The following is a 19,548-nucleotide window of genomic DNA, read 5'->3' as shown; positions in this document are numbered from 1 at the left end:
ACCTATGGAACATATTAGTATGAACTCTTTGAACACCATTGTTGCTAATGATATGGAAAATTCTAAGCTTGGGGAAGCTGGCTTTGATGAGCATGATATTTTTAGTCCCCCAAGCATTGAGGAGAAAATTTACTTTGATGATACTTTGCCTCCTATTTATGATGATTATAATGATATTGGTCTTTTAGTGCCTTTGTTATGGAGGATAAATTTGATTATGATTACAATATGCCTCCTATATTTGATGATGAGAATAATAATGATAGCTACTTTGTTGAATTTGCTCCCGCTACAACTAATAAAATTGATTATGCTTATTTGGAGAGTAATGATACTTTTATGCATGTGAATAAGAATGCTTTATGTGATACTTATATTGTTGAATTTGTTCATGACACTACTGAAAGTTATTATGAGAGAGGAAAATATGGTTGTAGAAATTTTCATGTTATTAAAACACCTCTCTATATGCTGAAATTTTTCAAGCTACACTGGTTTTATCTTTCTATGCTTGTTACTTTGCTCTTCATGAACTTGTTTATTTACAAGATTCCTATGCATAGGAAGCATGTTAGACTTAAATGTGTTTTGAATTTGCTTTTTTATGTTCTCTTTTGCTTCAACTTTATTTCTTGCGCGAGCATCATTAAAACTGATGAGCCCATCTTAATGGCTATAAAGAAAGAACTTCTTGGGAGATAACCCATGTGTTTATTTTGCTACAGTACATTTGTTTTATATTTGAGTCTTGGAAGTTGTTACTACTGTAGCAACCTCTCCTTATATTATTTTATTGCATTGTTGTGCCAAGTAAAGTCTTTGATAGCAAGGTTGATACTAGATTTGGATTACTGCGCAGAAACAGATTTCTGTCTGTCACGAATCTGGGCAGAATTCTCTGTAGGTAACTCAGAAAAATCTGCCAATTTACGTGCGTGATCCTCAGATATGTACGCAACTTTCATTCAATTTGGGCATTTTCATCTGAGCAAGTCTGGTGCCACTTTAAAATTCGTCTTTACAGACTGTTCTGTTTTGACAGATTCTGCCTTTTATTTCGCATTGCCTCTTTTGCTGTGTTGGATGGATTTCTTTGTTCCATTGACTTCCAGTAGCTTTGGGAAATGTCCAGAAGTGTTAAGAATGATTGTGTCACCTCTGAACATGTGAATTTTTATTATGCACTAACCCTCTAATGAGTTTGTTTCGAGTTTGGTGTGGAGGAAGTTTTCAAGGGTCAAGAGAGGAGGATGATATACTATGATCAAGAAGAGTGAAAGCTCTAAGCTTGGGGATGCCCCGGTGGTTCATCCCTGCATATTTCAAGAAGACTCAAGCGTCTAAGCTTGGGGATGCCCAAGGCATCCCCTTCTTCATCGACAACATTATCAGGTTCCTCCCCTGAAACTATATTTTTATTCGGTCACATCTTATGTACTTTACTTGGAGCGTCTGTTTGTTTTTGTTTCTGTTTATGTTTGAATAAGTTCATCCTTGTGTGGGAGAGAGACACGCTCCGCTGTTGCATATGAACACATGTGTTCTTAGTTCTATCTTTAATGTTCATGGCGAAGGTTGAAACTGCTTCGTTAATTGTTATATGGTTGGAAACAGAAAATGCTGCATGTAGTAATTGATAAAATGTCTTGGATAATTTGATACTTGGCAATTGTTGTGCTCATGTTTAAGCTCTTGCATCATATACTTTGCACCCATTAATGAAGAAATACATAGAGCTTGCTAAAATTTGGTTTGCATATTTGGTCTCTCTAAAGTCTAGATAATTTCTAGTATTGAGTTTTGAACAACAAGGAAGATTGTGTAGAGTCTTATAATGTTTACAATATGTCTTTTATGTGAGTTTTGCTGCACCGGTTCATCCTTGTGTTTTTTTCAAATAAACCTTGCTAGCCTAAACCTTGTATCGAGAGGGAATACTTCTCATGCATCCAAAATCCTTGAGCCAACCACTATGCCATTTGTGTCCACCATACCTACCTACTACATGGTATTTCTCCGCCATTCCAAAGTAAATTGCTTGAGTGCTACCTTTAAATTTCCATCATTCGCCTTTGCAATATATAGCTCATGGGACAAAATAGCCTTAAAAACTATTGTGGTATTGAATATGTACTTATGCACTTTATCTCTTATTTAAGTTGCTTGTTGAGCGGTAACCATGTCTCCTGGGGACGCCATCAACTTTTTACCTTTGTTGAATATCATGTGAGTTGCTATGCATGTTCGTCTTGTCTGAAGTAAGGGCGGTTTTCACAATCAAATGGTTTGAGTATGCATACTGTTAGAGAAGAACATTGGGCCGCTAACTAAAGCCATGAATCATGGTGGAAGTTTCAGTTTGGACATAAAACCTCAATCTCTTATGAGAATATTATCTGTTGTTGAATGCTTAAGCATTAAAAGAGGAGTCCATTATCTGTTGTCTATGTTGTCCCGGTATGGGTGTCTAAGTTGAAGAATGATCAAAAGCGAGAAATCAAATGCGAACTTTCTCCTTAGACCCTTGTACAGGCGGCATAGAGGTACCCCTTTGTGACACTTGGTTGAAACATATGTTATGCAATGATAATCTATGTTAACCCAAGCTAATTAGGACAAGGTGCGGGCACTACTAGTATACTATGCATGAGGCTTGCAACTTGTAAGATATAATTTACATGATACATATGCTTTATTACTACCGTTGACAAAATTGTTTCTTGTTTTCAAAACCAAAGCTCTAGCACAGATATAGCAATCAATGCTTCCCTCTGCGAAGGGCCTTTCTTTTACTTTTATGTTGAGTCAGTTCACCTATTTCTCTCCATCTCAAGAAGCAAACACTTGTGTGAACTGTGCATTGATTCCTACATACTTGCATATTGCACTTGTTATATTACTTTACATTGACACTATCCATGAGATATACAGGTTATAAGTTGAAAGCAACCGCTGAAACTTAATCTTCCTTTGTGTTGCTTCAATACCTTTACTTTGATTTATTGCCTTATGAGTTAACTCTTATGCAAGACTTATTGATGCTTGTCTTGAAGTACTATTCATGAAAAGTCTTTGCTTTATGATTCATTTGTTTACTCATGTCATTACCATTGTTTTGTTGCTGCATTCATTACATATGCTTACAATAGTATGATCAAGGTTATGATGGCATGTCACTCCAGAAATTATCTTTGTTATCGTTTACCTGCTCGGGACGAGCAGGAACTAAGCTTGGGGATGCTGATACGTCTCCGACGTATCGATAATTTCTTATGTTCCATGCCACATTATTGATGATATCTACATGTTTTATGCATACTTTATGTCATATTTATGCGTTTTCTGGAACTAACCTATTGACGAGATGCCGAAGTGCCAGTTCCTGTTTTCTGCTGTTTTTGGTTTCAGAAATCCTAGTAAGGAAATATTCTCGGAATTGGACGAAATCAACGCCCAGGGTCCTATTTTCACACGAAGCTTCCAGAAGACCGGAGGAGATACGAAGTGGGGCCACGAGGTGGCGCCACACTAAGATAGCGCGGCCAGGCTAGGGCCCGCGCCGCCCTGTTGTGTGGGTCCCTCGTGACTCCACCGACCTTGCCCTTCCGCCTACTTAAGGTCTCCGTCGCGAAAACCCTACCACGTTCGACGAAACCAGAGAAAACCTCCCAGAGCCGCCGCCATCGCGAAGCCAAGATCTGGGGGACAGGAGTCTCTGTTCCGGCACGCCGCCGGGACGGGGAAGTGCCCCCGGAAGGCTTCTCCATCGACACCACCGCCATCTTCATCAACGCTGCTGTCTCCCATGAGGTGGGAGTAATTCACCCTCGGGGCTGTACCGGTAGCTATGTGGTTCATCTCTCTCCTATGTTCTTCAATACAATAATATCATGAGCTGCCTTACATGATTGAGATTCATATGATGATGCTTGTAATCTAGATGTCATTATGCTAGTCAAGTGGATTTTACTTATGTGATCTCCGGAGACTCCTTGTCCCACGTGTGTAAAGGTGACAGTGTGTGCACCGTGTGGGTCTCTTAGGCTATATTTCACAGAATACTTATTCACTGTTATGAATGGCATAGTGAAGTGCTTATTTATATCCCTTTATGATTGCAATGTGTTTTGTATCACAATATATCTGTGTGCTACTCTAGTGATGTTATTAAAGTAGTTTATTCCTCCTGCACGGTGTAATGGTGACAGTGTGTGCATCGTGTAGTACTTGGCGTAGGCAATGATTGTGATCTCTTGTAGATTACGAAGTTAACTATTGCTATGATGGTATTGATGTGATCTATTCCTCCTTTCGTAGTGTGAAGGTGACAGTGTGCATGCTATGTTAGTACTTGTTTTGGTTATGTTGATCTGTTATGCACTCTAAGGTTATTTAAATATGAACATTGAATATTGTGGAGCTTGTTAACTCCGGCATTGAGGGTTCGTGTAATCCTACACAGTTAGTGGTGTTCATCATCCAACAAGAGGGTGTAGAGTCTAGCATCTATCTATTTATTCTGTTATGTGATCAATGTTGAGAGTGTCCACTAGTGAAAGTATGATCCCTAGGCCTTGTTCCTAAATACTGCTATCGCTGCTTGTTTACTGTTCTACTGCATCTTTACTTCCTGCAATATTAATACCATCAACTGCACGCCGGCAAGCACTTTTCTGGCGCCGTTACTACTGCTCATATTCATTCATACCACTTGTATTTCACCATCTCTTCGCCGAACTAGTGCACCTATTAGGTGTGTTGGGGACACAAGAGACTTCTTGCTTTGTGGTTGCAGGGTTGCATGAGAGGGATATCTTTGTCCTCTTCCTCCCTGAGTTCGATAAACCTTGGGTGATCCACTTAAGGGAAACTTGCTGCTGTTCTACAAACCTCTGCTCTTGGAGGCCCAACACTGTCTACAAGAATAGAAGCACCCGTAGACATCAAGCTATTTTCTGGTGCCGTTGCCGGGGAAGAAAGGTAAAAGGCACTCATACTCCGGTCCCAGGTAACTAAGTACTTTTCTGTTGCCGTTGTGTGTGTGCTCGAAGCTATTTCCTTTAGATCCTGCAATTGCATCTTTTTATTTCTTGTTTACACTAGTTAGGCATAATGGACAACAATGAGCTTCTTATTCTATTTCCTGATTTAAGACATGGATGGTTTGATGCGAAAATTAAAAAACCTATGGAACATATTAGTATGAACTCTTTGAACACCATTGTTGCTAATGATATGGAAAATTCTAAGCTTGGGGAAGCTGGCTTTGATGAGCATGATATTTTTAGTCCCCCAAGCATTGAGGAGAAAATTTACTTTGATGATACTTTGCCTCCTATTTATGATGATTATAATGATATTGGTCTTTTAGTGCCGCCTGTTATGGAGGATAAATTTGATTATGATTACAATATGCCTCCTATATTTGATGATGAGAATAATAATGATAGCTACTTTGTTGAATTTGCTCCCACTACAACTAATAAAATTGATTATGCTTATTTGGAGAGTAATGATACTTTTATGCATGTGAATAAGAATGCTTTATGTGATACTTATATTGTTGAATTTGTTCATGACACTACTGAAAGTTATTATGAGAGAGGAAAATATGGTTGTAGAAATTTTCATGTTATTAAAACACCTCTCTATATGCTGAAATTTTTCAAGCTACACTGGTTTTATCTTTCTATGCTTGTTACTTTGCTCTTCATGAACTTGTTTATTTACAAGATTCCTATGCATAGGAAGCATGTTAGACTTAAATGTGTTTTGAATTTGCTTTTTGATGTTCTCTTTTGCTTCAACTTTATTTCTTGCGCGAGCATCATTAAAACTGATGAGCCCATCTTAATGGCTATAAAGAAAGAACTTCTTGGGAGATAACCCATGTGTTTATTTTGCTACAGTACATTTGTTTTATATTTGAGTCATGGAAGTTGTTACTACTGTAGCAACCTCTCCTTATATTATTTTATTGCATTGTTGTGCCAAGTAAAGTCTTTGATAGCAAGGTTGATACTAGATTTGGATTACTGCGCAGAAACAGATTTCTGTCTGTCACGAATCTGGGCAGAATTCTCTGTAGGTAACTCAGAAAAATCTGCCAATTTACGTGCGTGATCCTCATATATGTACGCAACTTTCATTCAATTTGGGAATTTTCATCTGAGCAAGTCTGGTGCCACTTTAAAATTCGTCTTTACAGACTGTTCTGTTTTGACAGATTCTGCCTTTTATTTCGCATTGCCTCTTTTGCTGTGTTGGATGGATTTCTTTGTTCCATTGACTTCCAGTAGCTTTGGGCAATGTCCAGAAGTGTTAAGAATGATTGTGTCACCTCTGAACATGTGAATTTTTATTATGTACTAACCCTCTAATGAGTTTGTTTCGAGTTTGGTGTGGAGGAAGTTTTCAAGGGTCAAGAGAGGAGGATGATATACTATGATCAAGAAGAGTGAAAGCTCTAAGCTTGGGGATGCCCCGGTGGTTCATCCCTGCATATTTCAAGAAGAGTCAAGCGTCTAAGCTTGGGGATGCCCAAGGCATCCCCTTCTTCATCGACAACATTATCAGGTTCCTCCCCTGAAACTATATTTTTATTCGGTCACATCTTATGTACTTTACTTGGAGCGTCTGTTTGTTTTTGTTTCTGTTTATGTTTGAATAAGTTCATCCTTGTGTGGGAGAGAGACACGCTCCGCTGTTGCATATGAACACATGTGTTCTTAGTTCTATCTTTAATGTTCATGGCGAAGGTTGAAACTGCTTCGTTAATTGTTATATGGTTGGAAACAGAAAATGCTGCATGTAGTAATTGATAAAATGTCTTGGATAATTTGATACTTGGCAATTGTTGTGCTCATGTTTAAGCTCTTGCATCATATACTTTGCACCCATTAATGAAGAAATACATAGAGCTTGCTAAAATTTGGTTTGCATATTTGGTCTCTCTAAAGTCTAGATAATTTCTAGTATTGAGTTTTGAACAACAAGGAAGATGGTGTAGAGTCTTATAATGTATACAATATGTCTTTTATGTGAGTTTTGCTGCACCGGTTCATCCTTGTGTTTTTTTCAAATAAACCTTACTAGCCTAAACCTTGTATCGAGAGGGAATACTTCTCATGCATCCAAAATCCTTGAGCCAACCACTATGCCATTTGTGTCCACCATACCTACCTACTACATGGTATTTCTCCGCCATTCCAAAGTAAATTGCTTGAGTGCTACCTTTAAATTTCCATCATTCGCCTTTGCAATATATAGCTCATGGGACAAAATAGCCTTAAAAACTATTGTGGTATTGAATATGTACTTATGCACTTTATCTCTTATTTAAGTTGCTTGTTGAGCGGTAACCATGTCTCCTGGGGACGCCATCAACTTTTTACCTTTGTTGAATATCATGTGAGTTGCTATGCATGTTCGTCTTGTCTGAAGTAAGGGCGGTTTTCACAATCAAATGGTTTGAGTATGCATACTGTTAGAGAAGAACATTGGGCCGCTAACTAAAGCCATGAATCATGGTGGAAGTTTCAGTTTGGACATAAAACCTCAATCTCTTATGAGAATATTATCTGTTGTTGAATGCTTAAGCATTAAAAGAGGAGTCCATTATCTATTGTCTATGTTGTCCCGGTATGGGTGTCTAAGTTGAAGAATGATCAAAAGCGAGAAATCCAATGCGAACTTTCTCCTTAGACCCTTGTACAGGCGGCATAGAGGTACCCCTTTGTGACACTTGGTTGAAACATATGTTATGCAATGATAATCTATGTTAACCCAAGCTAATTAGGACAAGGTGCGGGCACTACTAGTATACTATGCATGAGGCTTGCAACTTGTAAGATATAATTTACATGATACATATGCTTTATTACTACCGTTGACAAAATTGTTTCTTGTTTTCAAAACCAAAGCTCTAGCACAAATATAGCAATCAATGCTTCCCTCTGCGAAGGGCCTTTCTTTTACTTTTATGTTGAGTCAGTTCACCTATTTCTCTCCATCTCAAGAAGCAAACACTTGTGTGAACTGTGCATTGATTCCTACATACTTGCATATTGCACTTGTTATATTACTTTACATTGACACTATCCATGAGATATACATGTTATAAGTTGAAAGCAACCGCTGAAACTTAATCTTCCTTTGTGTTGCTTCAATACCTTTACTTTGATTTATTGCCTTATGAGTTAACTCTTATGCAAGACTTATTGATGCTTGTCTTGAAGTACTATTCATGAAAAGTCTTTGCTTTATGATTCATTTGTTTACTCATGTCATTACCATTGTTTTGTTGCTGCATTCATTACATATGCTTACAATAGTATGATCAAGGTTATGATGGCATGTCACTCCAGAAATTATCTTTGTTATCGTTTACCTGCTCGGGACGAGCAGGAACTAAGCTTGGGGATGCTGATACGTCTCCGACGTATCGATAATTTCTTATGTTCCATGCCACATTATTGATGATATCTACATGTTTTATGCATACTTTATGTCATATTTATGCGTTTTCTGGAACTAACCTATTGACGAGATGCCGAAGTGCCAGTTCCTGTTTTCTGCTGTTTTTGGTTTCAGAAATCCTAGTAAGGAAATATTCTCGGAATTGGACGAAATCAACGCCCAGGGTCCTATTTTCACACGAAGCTTCCAGAAGACCGGAGGAGATACGAAGTGGGGCCACGAGGTGGCGCCACACTAAGGCGGCGCGGCCAGGCTAGGGCCCGCGCCGCCCTGTTGTGTGGGTCCCTCGTGACTCCACCGACCTTGCCCTTCCGCCTACTTAAGGTCTCCGTCGCGAAAACCCTACCACGTTCGACGAAACCAGAGAAAACCTCCCAGAGCCGCCGCCATCGCGAAGCCAAGATCTGGGGGACAGGAGTCTCTGTTCCGGCACGCCGCCGGGACGGGGAAGTGCCCCCGGAAGGCTTCTCCATCGACACCACCGCCATCTTCATCAACGCTGCTGTCTCCCATGAGGTGGGAGTAATTCACCCTCGGGGCTGTACCGGTAGCTATGTGGTTCATCTCTCTCCTATGTGCTTCAATACAATAATCTCATGAGCTGCCTTACATGATTGAGATTCATATGATGATGCTTGTAATCTAGATGTCATTATGCTAGTCAAGTGGATTTTACTTATGTGATCTCCGGAGACTCCTTGTCCCACGTGTGTAAAGGTGACAGTGTGTGCACCGTGTGGGTCTCTTAGGCTATATTTCACAGAATACTTATTCACTGTTATGAATGGCATAGTGAAGTGCTTATTTATATCCCTTTATGATTGCAATGTGTTTTGTATCACAATATATCTGTGTGCTACTCTAGTGATGTTATTAAAGTAGTTTATTCCTCCTGCACGGTGTAATGGTGACAGTGTGTGCATCGTGTAGTACTTGGCGTAGGCTATGATTGTGATCTCTTGTAGATTATGAAGTTAACTATTGCTATGATGGTATTGATGTGATCTATTCCTCCTTTCGTAGTGTGAAGGTGACAGTGTGCATGCTATGTTAGTACTTGGTTTGGTTATGTTGATCTGTTATGCACTCTAAGGTTATTTAAATATGAACATTGAATATTGTGGAGCTTGTTAACTCCGGCATTGAGGGTTCGTGTAATCCTACACAGTTAGTGGTGTTCATCATCCAACAAGAGGGTGTAGAGTCTAGCATCTATCTATTTATTCTGTTATGTGATCAATGTTGAGAGTGTCCACTAGTGAAAGTATGATCCCTAGGCCTTGTTCCTAAATACTGCTATCGCTGCTTGTTTACTGTTCTACTGCATCTTTACTTCCTGCAATATTACTACCATCAACTGCACGCCGGCAAGCACTTTTCTGGCGCCGTTACTACTGCTCATATTCATTCATACCACTTGTATTTCACCATCTCTTCGCCGAACTAGTGCACCTATTAGGTGTGTTGGGGACACAAGAGACTTCTTGCTTTGTGGTTGCAGGGTTGCATGAGAGGGATATCTTTGACCTCTTCCTCCCTGAGTTCGATAAACCTTGGGTGATCCACTTAAGGGAAACTTGCTGCTGTTCTACAAACCTATGCTCTTGGAGGCCCAACACTGTCTACAAGAATAGAAGCACGCGTAGACATCAGTCATATAGTACTAAGCATTAAAGTTGAGAAACAAGGTCTAGACATATTCAAACTATGTAAATCATGTATCTACCCCCTAACCCCTAATTAAACTTTGTCTTATGTAGTCAAGCATGAAGTGAGGTGGTTTTGGGTATCAAACATGGAAATTTCAAAAACCTCCCAAAAGCTTCATTTTAGAGTGACTAATTAATAAGAAGGATGATACAGGCTCCCCTTCTCATTTTCATGTATTAAACTTGTTTAAATCTTGGTCAAACCTAGGATTTGACCAATACGAATCCTGATGCGTCTTCTCTTGACAAAGAAGATGGCTGGGAGTTTGCGTACCTATTGCACGTGACTTGTGCTCACTGAAGTGTGGGACCTCACGCGTGGTGTAACGGCCCAGGGTAGTACCCCCTATAGAGTTGTTTGTTCTTTTTCTTTTAGTGCATCATCATAGCATCATGCATGCATCTCATTCATGTTTTTCCAAAATAAAATTATTTTATAAAACCCCTCCCTTGTCTTCTTTTAAATAAAACCTTATCCTCCTCCTCTCATATTTCTTAGTTTTATAACTAAGTCTTTCCAACAAATAAATTTTGGTATAAAAAGGTGTTTTGTTTTGGGTAACAAACAAAGTAAATATTTTGAATCTACCTCTCAGCTTGCCTCAGATTCAAAACAGAAAAAGAATTTGAATTCACTAGGTTTTCAAATAAAAACGGAAAAGGAGAAACAGCCTAACCTCCTAACCCAGGCCGATCTCTGGCCCTTTTCTTCCTTCTTCCCCGCAGCCCACCTCCCTGGCCCGCCTTCCCTCCTCTCTCCTTCCCATCGGATCCAGCCAAAGTCCCTTCAAGCGGCCCACCTCACCGGCCCGCGTACCCTTTCAGCAAACGGAGACCAAGTCTCCTCTTCTTTTCGTCGTCTTCGCCAAAGAGGAGCACGAAAGGCTCGTGAGCCCCCCTGCCGTGGTCCTCCCCCACCAGCAACTCACCACCACCCCCACATGTTTTCCCCCTCCTTATCTCTTGCCTGGACCGCACCCTCTCGTCCTCATCCTCACCCACCTGCCCCATCTTTTCTTCCTTTGCAAGCAAGCACCACCACCGGAGCTCCCCCCCACAGTACACACATGGCGCCGCCTCTCCCCACCGTCCCTCGCCTTTCCGAGTGCACCACGAGATGCGCGCTGTCGTCCTCTACCTCTCTGTGCGAGGAATCGACCTGGAAGCTTCGCAATCGCCCCCAAATTCACCGTTCCCTTTCCATCCCTGGCGGGAGGAAACCTTTGATTCATCGCCATCCGCCCCCCTCCGCCCTCCTCGTCACGTCCTGCACATCCCTGGTGAGCAGGCGCACCTCCTGGACCGCTCGGTCGTCCCCCCCCCCTCCTCTGCTCGTCTTCTCACCTTGCTACCGGCCGTTTTGCCCGCAGCAACCCGCCGACGGTGAAGCTCCGGCGACCTCCCGTGGGCGGCGCCGCCTCCTCTTCGTCCGCGCCGACAAGGCGCACCCGACGCCCCCTTCCTCGCGTCCTGGGACGCCTCCAGTCGCCGGCGCGCACCGAACCCTGCCGCGGTGACCACCAGGCCTGCGACGCGCGCGGCATCCCTTCGTCACGGAAGGTTTGCCAGCGTGGCGCCAGCGTGGCGCGTGGGGCCCTTTCGTCAGTGACACGAGCTAGCCCCCTCGCTGGTGAGAAAACCTCTCCAGATCCAGATCTGCAAATCTTGCATCTAGGCCCCTACAAGTTTTCCATGCTCAACCCGCCGTCCCTAGCGCCTGCTCTTTACACCATAACCCCCTGTAACTTTCAGTAATAAACCCGGGGTCTTTCCCCTTTTCGAAAATTGTTTCTGGGTCCTTTTCTATTTAAAAATAAATCTGATTATCTATTTTCAATAATAAAAACTAATATGTGAATAACTTTTAATCTGTAACTCTAATGAAAAAGTGTTATATATGAATTTTGATCAGAAAAATGTGAGGAACATGAATATACCATCCATGCTTGTTGTTGCATTGTGCATCATATAAATTCGTGCTAGTTTGCATTATCACCTAATATGTAACTTATGGAATATGTGGAATATTATATATATGTTGTCCCGGTTCCATTTAACTTTGATGTACCGCACCCCTGCCATGTCTTGCCATGCTAATCAACACTTAACTTTGCTGGTAGAAAATGCAACTCCAACATAACTTGCTTGTCCGGGATTCCGACTCCGATTAAATGGGATAAGTTGCATTGCACCATATCTGCCATGTCATGCATATCATCTTGATCATGCTGGATCTTCTTTATCCGTAGTAGTAAGATTTGCATCCGTTGTGTGTGTTCCAGCATTTGCTTCTTCCTGGATAGGATCACGAAGTGTTGATGTGAGATACGACGAGTTCTCCGACAAGTTCTTCTGCAGCTTTTCACAGGCGAGCCCACCCCTTCACCTATTTTACTTTTACATGCTCTTTTGATCTATTGCTATCCTTATGTTGCGATTCTGTTGTGTCACGTGTCCTATCCACCAATTACCTATATGTCCGAGATACACCTCCTCGCCCTACCTATTGTTTGTTGTTTGCCAGCTTTGCGAGTCGTAGGCGAGTTTAGGGTCTTGTTGATATCTCGAGATGTTCGGGATATCTTGTTGGGAAGTTGACACATGTACCACCTTTTGAAAATGATGTTGATAACTTTTGCTACAACTAAAATTGCTAAGGGATAATAACATTGCAGAGGCATCTGTGAGCCCCTTTGCGAAAGCATCGGAACTTTGACTTGCTAATGTCCCCTAGGACCCGAGTTCTTGTTATCTGTTCCGAGATTGAGCGCTCTACCCATGCGTGGGGACGATTATCGGGACCCCCCTCACCCATTACCTTTCCTCGAGTCTGTTTAATTGGGAGCCACAACCTTGGTTTTATTTGCCTATGCCATGCTTTACTTACTGTTGCCTTCGGGTGTTTACTTCCTGTTGCCTTTGGGTGTTTATAATCTGTACTGTACCTTGCAGGACGTTCAGCGAAGCGTGTGGTTCGCACGCCTAGCCGCCGGCGCAAACCTCTGGGTCCGTATCGGAGTACGGCCGGACTTCGTCACGGGTCGCTTAGTTGGGTGGCTCCCATTAAACTTTCTCTTGCATTGGGAACGGTCTTGTTGTGAGACTTCACCTGTAGTAAGTGGGGTCGAGCATGCGTATGGTTACATTTGGGCAACCCCTGCAGGGTGTACATCTTATCGATAAGCCGTGTCCGCGGTTATGGACGACTTGGAATTGTATAGCTTGATCATAGAACAACTTACACCTTATTTCCCGTTGCTAATAATTTGCTAATAAAACTTTTTCAAAAAGTGTGTGTGCCTTTGCCAGTACCTCTTTGCGAAGGGGGATCACATCGGCTGTGTTATGTTTGCAGAGTATAGAACTGTTACCTTGTGCGCTCTCTTATCTTCTCTGAGTAGACGGATTTTGTAGCGTGTCTCTATTGGATAGTAGCTTTGCTGCCGCTAAACTCCACATATAGCCGGGTGAAGTTTATACCGCCCACCAGCGAGCATAGCTGGTCTTGTCTCGCAAGTACGTGCCAATGGTACTTACCCTGCCTTCCTTTCTTTTTGTCTCCTCCCCCTTTTGTCGGCAACCGATGGCCCGACTTTGACAGGTACAAGATGACGACGTTAGCAAGGTTACCCTTCCGGCTTGGCCTGGGCAGGGTTATGGACGCCACTGGTTATCTTCAGGACTCTTAGTCCAATTTGTATCTTGTCCGTACTCGGACGTATTTGATCTTCTCTATGATTTGGATCTTTGTATGTATCTATTTGTATCTTGACTCGTTGGAGTTGTTGTTGTAATATATGCTTCTTGTGGGCTCTATTGTAATCCTGTTGTAATGTTACCGCTCGTGTTAATTCCTCTAGCATCACGTGTGTGATTTGTCGCGCACGTCGTATCGGAGGGCGTCTCTGAATCGATATTATGCGGATTTCGGTGGGTTCGCTGGGATCCTCATGGTACCGGTTTCGGGGCGTCACAAGTTGGTATCAGAGCTTAGGTTGACGGTACCCCACTAGTCCAGCATGTAGGATAGCCTTGCCAACGGACGTTGTGTCTAGTGTCAAAACTATTTTCTAAAATTTGTTCGATAGATCTGATTAGCTCTGTTTTTCTCCTTTCCTGTATTCTTTCTCCTCCTATCTTTGTGAGTTTTGAATCTTGTCTTATCTGCTTCTTCGAGTCTTAGGTTTCGACGTGGGTTGGACGATCTTGCCCCTCACCTATTAGGTCCGATCTTCGGAGGATCCCGACGGTAGCGCATCATCAACAACGGAACAACGACCACTTGTTGGTGGTGTCGACCGTTCTACATGGAGCAACAATTCTCGGTAGTGGTGTCGAGGAGATCGACACGTCGTCAGAAGATCCGCTAGTTCACCTCTCTTCCCCGTACCAAGGCGTGGAACCTCGGGGCGAGGTTCCTTGTTAGTGGTGTCGATTGTAACGGCCCAGGGTAGTACCCCCTATAGAGTTGTTTGTTCTTTTTCTTTTAGTGCATCATCATAGCATCATGCATGCATCTCATTCATGTTTTTCCAAAATAAAATTATTTTATAAAACCCCTCTCCCTTGTCTTCTTTTAAATAAAACCTTATCCTCCTCCTCTCATATTTCTTAGTTTTATAACTAAGTCTTTCCAACAAATAAATTTTGGTATAAAAAGGTGTTTTGTTTTGGGTAACAAACAAAGTAAATATTTTGAATCTACCTCTCAGTTTGCCTTAGATTCAAAATAGAAAAGGAATTTGAATTCACTAGGTTTTCAAATAAAAACGGAAAAGGAGAAACAGCCTAACCTCCTAACCCAGGCCGATCTCTGGCCCTTTTCTTCCTTCTTCCCCGCAGCCCACCTCCCTGGCCCGCCTTCCCTCCTCTCTCCTTCCCATCTGATCCAGCCCAACTCCCTTCAAGCGGCCCACCTCACCGGCCCGCGTACCCTTTCAGCAAACGGAGACCAAGTCTCCTCTTCTTTTCGTCGTCTTCGCCAAAGAGGAGCACGAAAGGCTCGTGAGCCCCCCTGCCGTGGTCCTCCCCCACCAGCAACTCACCACCACCCCACATGTTTTCCCCCTCCTTATCTCTTGCCTGGACCGCACCCTCTCGTCCTCATCCTCACCCACCTGCCCCATCTTTTCTTCCTTTGCAAGCAAGCACCACCACCGGAGCTCCCCCCCCCCCACAGTACACACATGGCGCCGCCGCTCCCCACCTCCCCTCGCCCTTCCGAGTGCACCACGAGATGCGCGCCGTTGTCCTCTACCTCTCTTTGCGAGGAATCGACCTGGAAGCTTCGCAATCGCCCCCAAATTCACCATTCCCTTTCCATCCCTGGCGGGAGGAAACCTTTGATTCATCGCCATCCGTCCCCCTCCGCCCTCCTTGTCACGTCCTGCACATCCCTGGTGAGCAGGCGCACCTCCTGGACCGCTCGGTCGTTTCCCCCCTCCTCTGCTCCTCTTCTCACCTTGCTACCGGCCGTTTTGCCCGCAGCAACCCGCCGACGGTGAAGCTCCGGCGACCTCCCGTGGGCGGCGCCGCCTCCTCTCCATCCGCGCCGACAAGGCGCACCCGACGCCCCCTTCCTCGCATCCTGGGACGCCTCCAGTCGCCGGCGCGCACCAAACCCTGCCGCGGTGACCACCAGGCCTGCGACACGCGCGGCATCCCTTCTTCACGGAAGGTTTGCCAGCGTGGCGCGTGGGGCCCTTTCGTCAGCGACACGAGCTAGCCCCCTCGCTGGTGAGAAAACCTCTCCAGATCCAGATCTGCAAATCTTGCATCTAGGCCCCTGCAAGTTTTCCATGCTCAACCCGCCGTCCCTAGCGCCTGCTCTTTACACCATAACCCCCTGTAACTTTCAGTAATAAACCCGGGGTCTTTCCCCTTTTCGAAAATTGTTTCTGGGTCCTTTTCTATTTAAAAATAAATCTGATTATCTATTTTCAATAATAAAAACTAATATGTGAATAACTTTTAATCTGTAACTCTAATGAAAAAGTGTTATATATGAATTTTGATCAGAAAAATGTGAGGAACATGAATATACCATCCATGCTTGCTGTTGCATTGTGCATCATATAAATTCGTGCTAGTTTGCATCATCACCTAATATGTAACTTATGGAATATGTGGGATATTATATATATGTTGTCCCGGTTCCATTTAACTTTGATGTAGCGCACCCCTGCCATGTCTTGCCATGCTAATCAACACTTAACTTTGCCGGTAGAAAATGCAACTCCAACATAACTTGCTTGTCCGGGGTTCCGACTCCGATTAAATGGGATAAGTTGCATTGCACCATATCTGCCATGTCATGCATATCATCTTGATCATGCTGGATCTTCTTTATCCGTAGTATAAAGATTTGCATCCGTTGTGTGTGTTCCAGCATTTGCTTCTTCCTGGATAGGATCACGAAGTGTTGATGTGAGATACGACGAGTTCTCCGACAAGTTCTTCTGCAGCTTTTCACAGGCGAGCCCACCCCTTCACCTATTTTACTTTTACATGCTCTTTTGATCTATTGCTATCCTTATGTTGCGATTTTGTTGTGTCACATGTCCTATCCACCTGTTACCTATACGTCCGAGATACACCTCCTCGCCCTACCTATTGTTTGTTGTTTGCCAGCTTTGCGAGTCGTAGGCGAGTTTAGGGTCTTGTTGATATCTCGAGAAGTTCGGGATATCTTGTTGGGAAGTTGACACATGTACCACCTTTTGAAAATGATGTTGATAACTTTTGCTACAACTAAAATTGCTAAGGGATAATAACATTGCAGAGGCATCTGTGAGCCCCTTTGCGAAAGCATCAGAACTTTGACTCGCTAATGTCCCCTAGGACCCGAGTTCTTGTTATCTGTTCCGAGATTGAGCGCTCTACCCATGCGTGGGGACGATTATCGGGACCCCCCCTCACCCATTACCTTTCCTCGAGTCTGTTTAATTGGGAGCCACAACCTTGGTTTTATTTGCCTATGCCATGCTTTACTTACTGTTGCCTTCGGGTGTTTACTTCATGTTGCCTTCGGGTGTTTATATTCTGTACTGTACCTTGCGGGACGTTTAGCGAAGCGTGTGGTTCGCACGCCTAGCCGCCGGCGCAGACCTCTGGGTCCGTATCGGAGTACGGCCGGACTTCGTCACGGGTAGCTTAGTTGGGTGGCTCCCATTAAACTTTCTCTTGCATTGGGAACGGTCTTGTTGTGAGACTTCATCTGTAGTAAGTGGGGTCGAGCATACGTATGGTTACATTTGGGCAACCCCTGCAGGGTGTATGATACGTCTCCGACGTATCGATAATTTCTTATGTTCCATGCCACATTATTGATGATATCTACATGTTTTATGCATACTTTATGTTGTATTTATGCATTTTCCGGCACTAACCTATTAACGAGATGCCGAAGAGCCAGCTGCTGTTTTCTGCTGTTTTTGGTTTCAGAAATCCTAGTAAAGAAATATTCTCGGAATTGGACGAAATCAACGCCCAGGGGCCTATTTTTCCACGAAGCTTCCAGAAGTCCGAAGGAGAGACGAAGTGGGGCCACGAGGCGGCCACACACTAGGGCGGCGCGGCCTGGGCCTGGGCCGCGCCGGCCTGTCGTGTGGGGCCCTCGTGTGGCCCCCCGCGTTGCCCTTCCGCCTACTTAAAGCCTTCGTCGCGAAACCCCCAGTACTGAGAGCCACGATACGGAAAACCTTACTGAGACGCCGCCGCCGCCAATCCCATCTCGGGGGATTCTGGAGATCACCTCCGGCACCCTGTCGGAGAGGGGATTCATCTCCCGGAGGACTCTTCACCGCCATGGTCGCCTCCGGAGTGATGAGTGAGTAGTTCACCCCTGGACTATGGGTCCATAGCAGTAGCTAGATGGTTGTCTTCTCCTCATGTGCTTCATTGTCGGATCTTGTGAGCTACCTAACATGATCAAGATCATCTATCTGTAATGCTATATGTTGTGTTTGTCGGGATCCGATGGATAGAGAATACTATGTTATGTTGATTATCAATCTATTACCTATGTGTTGTTTATGATCTTGCATGCTCTCCGTTATTAGTAGAGGCTCTGGCCAAGTTTTTGCTCTTAACTCCAAGAGGGAGTATTTATGCTCGATAGTGGGTTCATGCCTCCATTAAATCTGGGACAGTGACAGAAAGTTCTAAGGTTGTGGATGTGCTGTTGCCACTAGGGATAAAACATTGATGCTATGTCCGAGGATGTAGTTATTGATTACATTACGCACCATACTTAATGCAATTGTCTGTTGTTTGCAACTTAATACTGGAAGGGGTTCGGATGATAACCTGAAGGTGGACTTTTTAGGAATAGATGCATGCTGGATAGCGGTCTATGTACTTTGTCGTAATGCCCAATTAAATCTCACAATACTCATCATATCATGTATGTGCATGGTCATGCCCTCTCTATTTGTCAATTCCCGACTGTAATTTGTTCACCCAACATGCTATCTTATGGGAGAGACACCTCTAGTGAACTGTGGACCCCGGTCCATTCTTTTACATCGAATACAATCTGCTGCAATACTTGTTCTACTGTTTTCTGCAAACAATCATCATCCACACTATACATCTAATCCTTTGTTACAACAAGCCGGTGAGATTGACAACCTCACTGTTTCGTTGGGGCAAAGTACTTTGGTTGTGTTGTGCAGGTTCCACGTTGGCGCCGGAATCTCTGGTGTTGCGCCGCACTACATCCCGCCGCCATCAACCTTCAACGTGCTTCTTGGCTCCTCCTGGTTCGATAAACCTTGGTTTCTTTCTGAGGGAAAACTTGCTGCTGTGCGCATCATACCTTCCTCTTGGGGTTCCCAACGAACGTGTTAGTTACACGCCATCAGTGTACATCTTATCGATAAGCCGTGTCCGCGGTTATGGACGACTTGGAATTGTATAGCTTGATCATAGAACAACTTACACCTTATTTCCTGTTGCTAATAATTTGCTAATAAAACTTTTTCAAAAAGTGTGTGTGCCTTTGCTAGTACCTCTTTGCGAAGGGGGATCACATCGGCTGTGTTATGTTTGCAGAGTATAGAACTGTTACCTTGTGCGCTCTCTTATCTTCTCTGAGTAGACGGATGTTGTAGCGTGTCTCTATTGGATAGTAGCTTTGCTGCCGCTAAACTCCACATATAGCCGGGTGAAGTTTATACCGCCCACCAGCGAGCATAGCTGGTCTTGTCTCGCAAGTACGTGCCAATGGTACTTACCCTCGCCTTCCTTTCTTTTTGTCTCCTCCCCCTTTTGTCGGCAACCGATGGCCCGACTTTGACAGGTACAAGATGACGACGTTAGCGAGGTTACCCTTCTGGCTTGGCCTGGGCAGGGTTATGGA

General features: G+C 43.6%; 2 long non-coding RNA genes across 2 annotated transcripts; both read left to right on the top strand.

Annotated features, from left to right (window-relative positions):
• The first annotated feature begins 12,316 nt into the window (after window positions 1–12,316).
• LOC139835606 (uncharacterized) lies at window positions 12,317–13,968 on the top strand. The gene is made up of 2 exons (XR_011751211.1): window positions 12,317–12,555; window positions 13,789–13,968. It is a non-coding gene; the product is annotated as an uncharacterized lncRNA (long non-coding RNA).
• Window positions 13,969–15,368: 1,400 nt separating this feature from the next.
• LOC127326019 (uncharacterized) lies at window positions 15,369–18,224 on the top strand. The gene is made up of 3 exons (XR_007867532.2): window positions 15,369–15,586; window positions 15,675–15,923; window positions 16,576–18,224. It is a non-coding gene; the product is annotated as an uncharacterized lncRNA (long non-coding RNA).
• Window positions 18,225–19,548: the final 1,324 nt, after the last annotated feature.

The sequence above is a fragment of the Lolium perenne genome, chromosome 1, assembly GCF_019359855.2.
Source record: "Lolium perenne isolate Kyuss_39 chromosome 1, Kyuss_2.0, whole genome shotgun sequence".
Taxonomy (NCBI): domain Eukaryota; kingdom Viridiplantae; phylum Streptophyta; class Magnoliopsida; order Poales; family Poaceae; genus Lolium; species Lolium perenne.
The sequence above is the reverse complement of the archived record's forward strand: the minus strand, read 5'-3'. Positions and strand labels throughout refer to the sequence as shown.